Below are 12039 nucleotides of genomic sequence, written 5' to 3'. Positions count from 1 at the left end.
GGGTGAATGAAGAGTTGGGTAGAATGTGTGACAACCATTCAGAGGTGTTGACAAGGCTAGGAAATCGAGTTTGCCGAAGTTGAAAAATTGGCTAAGTGTAAATTTAGGGTTTCCTCCAAGATTTAACCTGTACATGAAATATTGTGGATTATATATATTGATATACGGGCAAACTCATATTGCAGGGAGTTTCCCCTCCCTTTATACTATTGTGCATTTATATGTGTAATGTTGTTTATGATGAATGTTCATGGTTTTCATCATGTATAAAGGATAAACTAATACTTGGTAATGAAAATAAACTAAGTACAAATGTTAAGCGTAGTCCATGATCATAAGTATTGGTGAAAAGAAAGTGGTCAGTGGTGCCACACCTTGCTATAGTGCAGTTGGAAGGTTACCGCCAGTGTAGAGGCGTGACAACTATGATGACTAATTTGTTTCTATACTTTGGGAGACCAGTGATGAAATCCATGGAAATATACATCGAGACAAAAGCAGGGAATGGAAATGGTTGTAAGGTTCTTGGTAACTTGATTGTTTCCCATTTGTTGCATTGGCACACATCACATTCAACTACAAAAATAAGAATGGCATTTTTCATGCCAGTTTAAAAGAAAGAATGGCATGCGCGAGCATAAGTCTTCTGAAATCCTAAATGTCCTGCAATTGGAGATGAGTGTAGCTCGTCCAAGATGCAGGTTTTGACGGTGGAGGTTAGTGATATAACTACTCGATCCTTGTAGCGAAGAATTTCATCCTTCTAAGAGTACTCTACTGAGGAATTGGGATCTTTTCTTAAGTTATTAATGTGTTGGGAAAGAGAGGGGTGGGAGAACCATTCCTTGTGGGCCTCTTCAATCCAATCTGGTATGAGTAGAGAGAATGATTGCACGATATCTCTTCCTCAAATTGGTGCAATAAAGCATCAACCACTACATTGTCACATCCTTTCTTGTAAAAAATTTCATAATCATATCCCAACATTTTGGAAAGGCATTTATTTTTCTATGGTGATGATAAACGATGCTCCAAAAAATATTTTAGGCTTTGATGGTCCATGTGGATTTGGAAATGTCACCCATATAATATGGCTTCCAGGTGTCTACTCCATGTAATATGGCCATCATTTTTTTCTCATAAGTAGAATGACCCAGATTTTTTCCACTAAGTTGTTGGCTAATGAAAGCCAATGTTCTACAAATGCCAATACATGTACTTGAAGCATCACATTCAATCACAAAAGATTTGGTGAAGTCGGGTAGGGCCAATATAGGAGTGGAGCACATGGCCTGTTTGAGATCCAAGAAGGCTCGCTGAGCTACATAAGTCCAGAGAAATGAATTTTTCTTGAGAATATTAGTGAGGGATCTATCAATGCGTCCATAATTGTAGACAATAATAACCAGTGAGACCCAAGAATCCCCTCAAACTCCTTAAGATTTTTGGTTGGGGCCAATCTTGCATTGCCTGAATATTTTTTGGATCAAACCGTACTCCTTCACAACCCACAATGTGTCCCATATACTCGACTTCTTCCATGCTAAAAGAGAACTTGGATAATTTGACAAATAATTTGTGATCGCAAAGCAGTTTCAATATATGTTCTACGTATTGAATATGTTTGTCCCAGAATATGTTGTAGATAAGAATGTCATTGAAGAAGACCAGTCTGAGATATGGTTTCAGTAGGTGGTTCATGATGCTTTGAAAAGTAGATGAAGAATTATAGAGACCAAATGGCATGACTAGGAATTCATAATGGCCTTAATGAGTTCGGAAGCTAGTATTGGGAATGTCTACTTCCTTCATGCATATTTGGTGATAGCCCAAGCAGAGGTCTATCTTGGTAAAGAATTGAGAACCATGCAATTCATCAAATAGATCATGAATAAGCGGAATAAGAAATTTTTCATTGACAGTGAGCTTGTTGAGGGCCCAAAATTTTGGACACATGTGCCATTCTCCATATTTCTTTAGAACCATGACCACTGGAGATGAATAAGGGTTGATGTTGGGACAAATAACATCGGTGTCAAGGAGTTCCTTCATGATTTTTTCAATTTCATTCTTTTGGGCAAAAGGATATCAATATGGGCAGACATTAAGTGACTAAGCACCCAGGACCAAAGGGATGTTATGATCATGTTCACCCCTAGAGGGTGGAAGCTCTTTACGTTTGTTGAAGACCCGCTGGTGGTGATCTAATACTTGTTATATCTCAAGACGAATATGAGGAGTATTGGATTCAATGGCTTGAATGGAATTAAATTGGGTGACTACTCCATGATGGCCCTTTCTTAAAAGCTTCTCTATTCGAAGTGAGATTATGATAGTAGGAGCACTTGCCTGGAGTCCCCTTAATATATGAATGTGGTCGTTCTGCTTAAAGCTCATATATAACTCCTAGAAATCCATTGTGATAAGGCCCAATGTGCAAAGCCATTTATCACCCAAGACAATGTCACAACCATCAATTTCAATAACAAACATGTGGCCTTCACATTTCATGGTCCCCCCCATCAGCGATAAGGACTCAAAAATCACATGTAAGGCTTAATATTTTCACAGTGGCATTCACATTTCATGGTACCCCCATCAGCGATAAGGAATAAGAAATTAGATACCACCTGCACAAAGAAATGAACAACTTCTACAACTCTATTATGAATAAATTTAAGAGTTTTTCCACTATCAATCAATACCACTACTGATCGATGTTTAATAAAGCCTCGAATTTTGAGATTCTGAGGTGAAGAAATGTCAGCCAAGGCATGTAGTGATATAACTGGCTCATCTAGCATAGTTGTGAGATCATTTTCAGTTTGGGTTTACCTTGCTTCTTCCTTGGGCCCCTCAACGGATGGAGCTTCATCTGCTGAGATGTTATCAGTAGCATCAATTTGAAATAATTATGGTTCCTTGCATTTGTGTCCAGGGGAGTACTTGTCATCATTGTAGTAGCATAGTCCTTGTTTTCTTCTTTCGGCCATTTCTATTGGTGACACCTTTTGAGCCTTAAGTGTTTTGGTGAGGCCCTAAGCCTGGGTGGGATGCACCTTGGTGACAAAATTTGGATGATTGGACTAGGCATTTAAGGAGATTTCCACATATAAGGCCTTCCGGCATGCATCCAACCAAGTAGTTGGGTGGTGCATCCAGACATGGGCTTGTATGGCTTCTTTTAGGCCACTGATGAAACATTCCAAGTAGAAGTCATCTCCTAGACCATCAATTCTGAAGGACAATTTCTCAAAGACTGTAATGTAGTCCTTTATTTTACCTATTTTTTGGAGCTTAGTGAGATGACCCAAAAATTATATTCCTGATCAAAGCGATCACATATGGCTTTTGAGAACGTGGTCCAATTTTCTCTCCCTCGATAAAATTTCTGATGCCACTTCCACCACTATCATTTCTCTTGGTCCAAGTAAAGGGCTCCCATATGTAGTTTAGTTTCATCTTCGTGGATATCATTAAGGGAGAAATATTGTTCCATTTGTGCTACCCATACTGCAGGATTAGAGACATCAAATTTGTACATGTCCAGCTTGGGTGTCCAGTGGTTGGAAGAGTGGTTATTTCGATGGAAGTGAATTTGATGGCTAGATTCTCCTTCTCTGTGTGCATCAACACTAGGCTCCTCCCTATGAGGCGTACTTATAAGGGCTACTAGTTATGAGAGTTTTTTGGTAATATTGAACTCGAATGCCTTGATTATGTCTTCAAGGTTGGAAACCCTCTCGACTGCCTTTTCCGTAGCCATAAATTGAGATCTAGTACCTAGCATACACCAATCCCAAATAATGTTTTTGAGCTTACTTAAGATTAGTTTTCTTGGAAAGAGGTCAAGTGTTAAGAAACCAACTCACAAAAAGATAGAAAAGATAAATGAATGACTTCATAATCAGCCTCTTCGAGGGGAAAACCTCCTTTACATTACACAAATGAAAAATTCTTAGATGATACAAATGACAAAACCTTCTTTCTATATATAGGAGTTTAAGGGGTCACAATATAATCAAAGTCAACATAACAATAATAATATAAGGGCACAACAATAACAATAGTGGGCTTCTATGGGGCACAATAATAATAATATGGGGACAATAGGGGCACAAAAATAATAATAAGGGCTACAATGACAATAGTAATGGGGGAATCACTAGTATTATAGGGACCTAACATGCCCCTCTCCTTCAAAAAAGTGTTGTCCTCAATGCTTGAGTAGTTTTAGATGCTTCTATATAAAACTCTCATCCTCCCATGTGGAATCTTCAACGAGTAAGTTCTTCCACTTGACGAGATACTCTAAAATTAATCGATTTCCTAGCTGTTGAGTTCTTGTTTCTATGACTTCTTTGGGTTCCAATATGATTTTTCCTTCCTCATAAAGTTTTGGAAATATTGTTTGAACTGGGAGCTTGTCACCAATAACCTTCTTTAATCATGAAATATGGAAAACTGGGTGCACTCAGGAAGTCTCAGGAAGATCCAATTTGTATGCCATAGTACCAATCTTTTGCAACACCTTTTACAGACCATAATACTTTGGTGATAATTTATTATCCTTCTTAGCTTGCTTGAGGGACATTTGTTTATATGGTTGTATCTGTAGAAATACCTAGTCACCTACATCAAAAATTCTTTCACTGTGATTTTGATCTACCTGCTATTTCATTCTATTCTATGCCAAAGTTAGGTTATCCTTTAAGAGTTGGAGAACTTGTTGTTGATGCTCGATGTGATCTTGCACTACTTGAACCTTAGAATTTTCTCTTAAATATGATGTGATAGACAGTGGGTGATATCCATAAAGTGCCATAAATGGGGTCTTTTTTGCTGCAGTATGAAAGGAAGTGTTATACCACCATTAAGCCAGAGGCAACCATTTGACCCATTGTGTCTATTTATCAGATACAAAGTAGTGAAGATATGCTTCCAAACATTTGTTTACTATCTTAGTTTGCCCTTCAGATTGAGGATGATAAGATGAGCTATGAGCTAATTGAGTACCAAGACAAGAAAATAATTCTATCCAAAAATTTCCAGTGAAAATGCGATCTTTGTCGCTTACAATAATATTTGGATTTCCATGTAGATTTTGAATTGTTTCCATAAATGCAGTAGAAACTGTATTAGCTTTAAATAGATGAGATAATGCACAAAAGCGTGCATACTTGGTAAGTCTGTCAACTACCACCATGATGACACTCTTTCCTTCGGACTTGGGTAAACCTATGATATAATCCATTGAAACCTCCTACCAACATTGACTTGGAATGGATAAAGGTTGTAATAGACTCGAGGTGTTAATTGTTTCAAATTTATTTTGTTGGCAAACCAAACATTCACCACAAACTTTTGAATATTATATTTAAGGCCATCCCAAAAAAATTCCTTCTTAACTCTGTGGTAAGCTTTTTAAAATCCCAAGTGTCCTCCTAAGGGAGAGGCATGCAATTCCATAAGAATATTTTATTTGAGTTGGGAATTATGACATAGGTATAAACAACATTTGTACCATAACAAATCATTTTTCCAACTAAATGTATCAGATGTACTGGGATCTTGTTGTAACTTTTGAATGAGTGCCCACACTTCTTCATCATTCTTCCATTCATCCCTTGCTTTGTTTATCAAATCTGGTTGGATAATAGAAATGGCACAAAGCAATGCTTCAACATCCTCATCCTTTCTTGAGAGTGCAGCTGCCACAAAATTTTGCTTTCCTTTTTTATAGATGATTTCAAAGTCATAACCCAACATCTTTGTGACCCATTTTTGCTGCTCTTCTGAAGATAATCTCTGTTCTAAAAATTATTTAAGATTGTCATGATCTGATTTTACCTTGAAGTGTCTTCCCATTAGGTAGGGTCAACATTTCTTAAGTGCATGATGTATTGCCAACATTTCCTTCAATTGGACGACTTTCGAAAGAAATGGCTCTTTCTTCTTGCATTAAAGCAAAACCAATTCCATTTCCTAAGGCATCACATTCCACAATAAAGGTTTTTGTGAAGTCTAGCATAGCTAAGACCAGTTCTTGGCACATTGCCTCTTTAAGACGTTCAAAGGCCTTCGTTGCTTCTAGAGTCCATAAAAATGATTTTTTCTTCAATAATGTTGTTAGAGGTGCTGCTATTCTCCCATAATTCTTAATAAACTTGCGATAATACCCTGTCAACCCAACAAATCCTTGTAGATGTCTTATGGATGTGGGGATTTTCCATTCCTTAATGGATTTAATTTTTCTAGAGTCTACCTTAACACCTTCATGAGATACAATATGACCTAGATATTCCACCTCTTTCACTCCAAAGAAACATTTGGAGCTTGTTATATATAATTGTTTCTCCTCGAATGGTTTGAGCACCTTGTCAACATGTTTAACATGATCCTTCCAAGACTTGCTATAGATTAGTATATCATCAAAAATACTAACACAAATTTTCTAAGGAAGGGTTTGAAAATGGAATTCATCAAACCTTGAAATGTAGAAGGTGCATTAGTAAGCCCAAAATGCATGACCAAAAATTCATAATGTCCCTCATGAATTCTAAATGTTGTTTTCGGAATGTCTTCAGTCTTCATTCTAATTTGATGATATCCTAAATGAAGATCCAACTTGGTGAAGTAAATTGATCCATGCAATTCATCCAATAGTTCATCAATGACATGAATGGGAAATTTATCTTTAATAGTGAGCTTGTTGAGCTCCCTATAATCTGGACACATGCGCCATGATCCATCCTTCTTGTGCCCCAATACTACTGGAGTAGAGAAAGAACTTTGACTAGGTTGAATTATACTAGCCTCTAGCATTTCTGCAACCATACATTCAATTTCACTCTTTTGGGCATAGGGATATCTTCAAGGCTTTATGTTTGGAGGAACACTTCCTGGAATCAAATGAATAGCATGGTCATGATCATGAATAGATGGGAGACCTTTGGGAGTCTCAAATACCTTGGAATGATTGTCCAATACTTTTTGGAGATCTGGAGAAATAGATGATTTCGATGTCGGAACCTCTAGCGAACATAATTGTGCAATTACGTCTCGTTGTTATTTCTTTAGAACCTTTGGCATTCCATTAGAGATGATTATCTTTCCTAGTTTCCATGTGATACCTCCTAATTCAACTTCCTTTCCTTTTGAAGAAAATTTCATGAAAAAATCTTGAAAATTAAAAGCTATTGTACCCAAGGATTATAGCCATTGGACTCTTAGTACAACATAAACACCACCCATTGGGATGGAAAGCATTGGGCTATTCAATACATATTCTCCCATGGATAGCTTGATATTATGGCACTTTCCATAGAAATTTATGGTTCCTCCACTTGCAAACATCACTTGACACTCTTGTGCTGGATATAGGAAGCAATTCAATTCCTTGGCTATCTTACAATGAATAAAATTATGGGTACTTCTTGAATAAATCAACACTATTACCTTTTTCTTCTTGATATGTCCTTCTATCTTTATCGTTTAAGGAGTGGTAATTCTAGCCAATTCATTATAAGACATGGTCAGATTCATTCATTCTTTCTCTAGGGTTTTCTCCTGGTGTATATCCTCTTCTTTTGATGTTTCTTGTTCATTTTCTTCCTCCTCTTCACAATCTATGTAAAATAATTTCTTCTCAGCACACTTATTGTTGGGTCCCTATAATACTAGTGATTACCCCATTACTATTGTAGTTATACCCCTTTTTTATATTGTTGTGCCCCTATTACCCCCATGTTGTTATTTCTGTGCCCCATAGAATCCCTCTATTGTTATTTTTGTGGCTTTATATTATTATTGTTAGGTCGGCTGGATTATATTGTGACTCCTTAGACTCCTATATATAGAAAGGAGGTTTTGTCATTTGTATCATCCAAGAATTGTTCATTTATGTAATGTAAAGGAGGTTTCCCCCTCGAAGAGGCTGAATTCTAAGGCGTTGATCTATCTTTTCTATCTTTTCTTGAGCTGGTTTCATAACATTTGGTATCAGAGCTTTGGATTCTAGGGTTTCATTGCTCCAAACAGGTCATCGTGGCATTTTCGCTATAACTTTTTTTCTGTGACGTTTCAGAAGTCGCAAAAAAAACCCATTTGAGAAGAAATCGCGCTGAACCTTGGGTCCGAATTTCAGAGCTTTTCGCGCGATATTTGCGGAGATATGATCTGAGAAAGTTGGTCTTTTTGCAGACTCCTGAATTACATTCAAAACAGGTGACCTGGGGAAAATCGTCATAACTTTCTCTCTGGGGATTGGATTGAAATTTCGTAAGAAGGTACAGAAAGAGGACGGACTGTAGTTTCTTGTATGCGAGTTTTAGATCCAAAGGTTGAAACAGTGACTCGTGGCACATCGTACAAGTTCGCTCTACTGAACTAGTCTAAAAGCAAGTCACTGTGGGAGATTTCACATAACTCTTCCTTGGAGAATCCAATTTGGGTCAGACTTGTGGCATTGGAAAGAGGACACAGAAGGCTACTACAGGTTACAATTTCAGAATTGGATGATCTGAAATTACAGAGATACATCAGATTCAATATCAGGCTTCTATAAAGTGAAAAAAGGTGTGTAGTTTTTTTTTATTTTTGTGTAAGCTTGGTTTAACAGAATTCAAAGGGCATAGTAAAGCATTATTATCGGTAACTGATGCCCCGAGGAAAGAAAATGCAAACACCTAGTAAGGAACCTGAAAGCTCTAGCATGACTCATGAAGAAGAGGAAGAAATGCTACATGATATATCAAAATTACAAGAACAAGTGCAACAAATGTCACGCTCACAAAAGCTAACAGAAGCTAAGATAAATGGCGTGGAATCTAAGATAAATGGCGTGGAGTCTAAGATAAAGGGCATGGAAGCTAAGATGGATGATTTGAAGACAAACATGGCAGATTTGAAGACAGACATGGCAGATTTGAAGACAGATTTGACAAATTTTCTACAAGAAATACTTACTAATGGTGAAAAGGTTGTAAAGGAAACTCATGATGTGAACAAAAGTAATGTTAATCATGATTCCATAGACTCTAATGTTGGATCGAAGACCCACCATATTCCAAAAATCGATATGAGGAAGTTTGATGGCAAGGATCCCGCCACATGGATATTACAGATGGAGCAATTCTTCGATCTCAATAATGTGCAAAACACACAAAAGGTACGTATGGCAACTGTATATTTGGAACCAAATCAGTTTGTATGGTATCAATGGCTTTGCTCTCGTAAAAAATTTATCACTTGGGCAATTTTTACGGAAGAATTGATAGCACATTATGAAGATACAAAAAGCAACACTTTTTTTAGCCAATTGATAAGTCTCAAACAAAAGGGTTCAATAATGGAGCACATTGAGGAGTTCCAAAAATTGAACATAAGGGTAAAAGATATTCCAGAGGAGCATAGGATTGATGTGTTCATAGGGTCTTTAAAGGATAATATCCAACATGATGTTCGCCTTTGGGAACCTGATTCATTAGAGAAGGCATTCAGGTTAGCAAGAAAAATGGAAAGCAAAATTATGGCAACTAGGAAGCATACCACTCACAACTATAAAGACGGAAGTGTTGTTGCCCCTAGTCTTCCACAACCTATAAGGTTGACACCACAACAATTGGAAGAAAAAAGAGCAAAAGGGCTTTGTTACAGTTGTGATAGCAAATACACTAAAGGTCATAAGTGTGCTGAGAAGAAATTATTCTACATAGATTGTGAAGAGGAAGAAGAAAAGGAGCAAGAAAGGTCAAAAGAAGAAGATATACTCCAGGAACAAAGCCTAGATGAAGAACAAATAAATCCGACCATATCTTGTAATGCATTGGCAGGAATTACCACTCCTCAAACCATCAAGATAGAAGGACAAATCAAGAAGAAAAAGGTAATAGTGTTGATTGATTCAGGAAGCACCCACAATTTTATTCATTGTAGGGTAGCAAAAGAATTGAATTGCTTCCTATATCCAGCACCAGAGTGTCAAGTGATGATTGCAAATGGAGGAACAATAAATTGCTCTGGAAAGTGCCATAATATCAAGCTATCCATGGGAGAATATGTATTGACTAGCCCAATGCTTTCCATTCCAATGGGAGGTGCTGATGTTGTACTAGGAGTCCAATGGCTACAATCCTTGGGTACAATAGCTTTTAATTTTCAAGAACTTTTCATCAAATTTTCTACGGAAGGAAAGGAAGTTGAATTAAGGGGTATTGCAGGGAAACCAGGAAAGATAATCAGCTCTAATGGTATGACAAAGCTTCTAAAAAAGGAGCAAAGAGGTGTAATTGCACAATTATGTTCGCTAGATGTTTCCACATTGGAATCATCTATTTCTCCAGATCTCCAAAAAGTCCTGGACAATCATTCCAAGGTATTTGAGACTCCCAAAGGTCTCCCACCTATGCGTGATCATGATCATGCTATTCATCTGATTCCAGGAAGTGTTCCTCCAAACATCAGGCCGTACAGATATCCCTATGTCCAAAAAAGTGAAATTGAACGTATGGTTGCAGAAATGCTAGAGGCTGGTATAATTCAACCAAGTCAAAGTTCTTTCTCTACTCCAGTAGTATTGGTGCACAAGAAGGATGGATCATGGCGCATGTGTCCAGATTATAGGGAGCTCAACAAGCTCACTATTAAAGATAAGTTCCCCATTCCTGTCATTGATGAATTACTGGATGAATTGCATGGATCAATTTACTTCACCAAGTTGGATCTTCGTTCGGGATATCATCAAATCAGAATGAAGATTGAAGACATTCCGAAAACGGCATTTAGAACTCATGAGGGTCATTATGAATTTTTGGTCATGCCTTTTGGCCTTACCAATGCACCTTCAACATTTCAAGGTTTGATGAATTCAATTTTCAAACCATTCCTTAGAAAATTTGTGTTAGTATTTTTTGATGATATACTAATCTACAGCAAGTCTTGGAAGGATCATGTTGAACATGTTGACAGGGTGCTACAACTATTGGAGGAGAAACAATTATATGCAAAAAGATCCAAATGTTTCTTTGGAGTCCAGGAGGTGGAATATTTGGGTCATATTGTATCTCATGAAGGAGTTAAGGTAGACCCTAGCAAAATTAAAGCCATTAAGGAATGGAAAATCCCCACATCCATAAAGCATCTGCGAGGATTTCTTGGGTTGACAGGGTATTATCGCAAGTTTGTTAAGAATTATGGGAGAATAGCAGCACCTCTAACAACATTATTGAAGAAAGATGCATTTTCATGGACTCCGGAAGCAACAAAGGCCTTTGAACATCTTAAAGAGGCAATGTGCCAAGCACCGGTCTTAGCTACAACTTCACAAAAACCTTTATTGTGGAATGTGATGCTTCAGGAAATGGAATTGGTGCTGTTCTAATGCAAGATGAAAGACCCATTGCTTTTGAAAGTCGTCCAATCAAGGGAAAGTTTTTAAGCAAAGCTATTTATGAGAAGGAAATGTTGGCAATACTCCATGCACTTAAGAAATGGCGACCCTACCTAATGGGAAGACACTTCAAGGTAAAAACGGATCATGATAGCCTTAAATACTTTTTAGAACAAAGATTATCCTCTGAAGAGCAACAAAAGTGGGTCACAAAGATGTTGGGTTATGACTTTGAAATCATCTACAAAAAAGGGAAGCAAAATGTGGTGGCAGATGCACTCTCAAGAAAGGATGAGGATGTGGAAGCATTGTTGTGCGCCATTTCTATTATCCAACCAGATTGGATAAACGAAGCAAGGGAGGAATGGAAGAATGATGAAGAAGTGTGGGCACTTATTCGAAAGCTACAACAAGATTCCAGTACGTCTGATACATTTAGCTGGCAAAATGATTCGTTATGGTACAAAGATCGCTTATACCTCTGTAAGAATTCCCAGCTAAAACAAAAGATTCTTATGGAATTGCACACTTCTCCCTTAGGAGGGCACTCAGGATTTTTAAAAACTTACCACAGGGTTAAGAAGGAATTTTTTTGGGATGGCCTTAAATCAGATATTCAAAAGTTTGTGGCGGAATGTTTGGTTTGCCAA

This window comes from Pinus tabuliformis, chromosome 4_1 (genome assembly GCF_031772625.1).
Source record: "Pinus tabuliformis cultivar Carrire ecotype Pingquan chromosome 4_1, CPIR1, whole genome shotgun sequence".
Lineage (NCBI taxonomy): Eukaryota > Viridiplantae > Streptophyta > Pinopsida > Pinales > Pinaceae > Pinus > Pinus tabuliformis.
Note: the sequence above shows the minus strand (reverse complement) of the source record.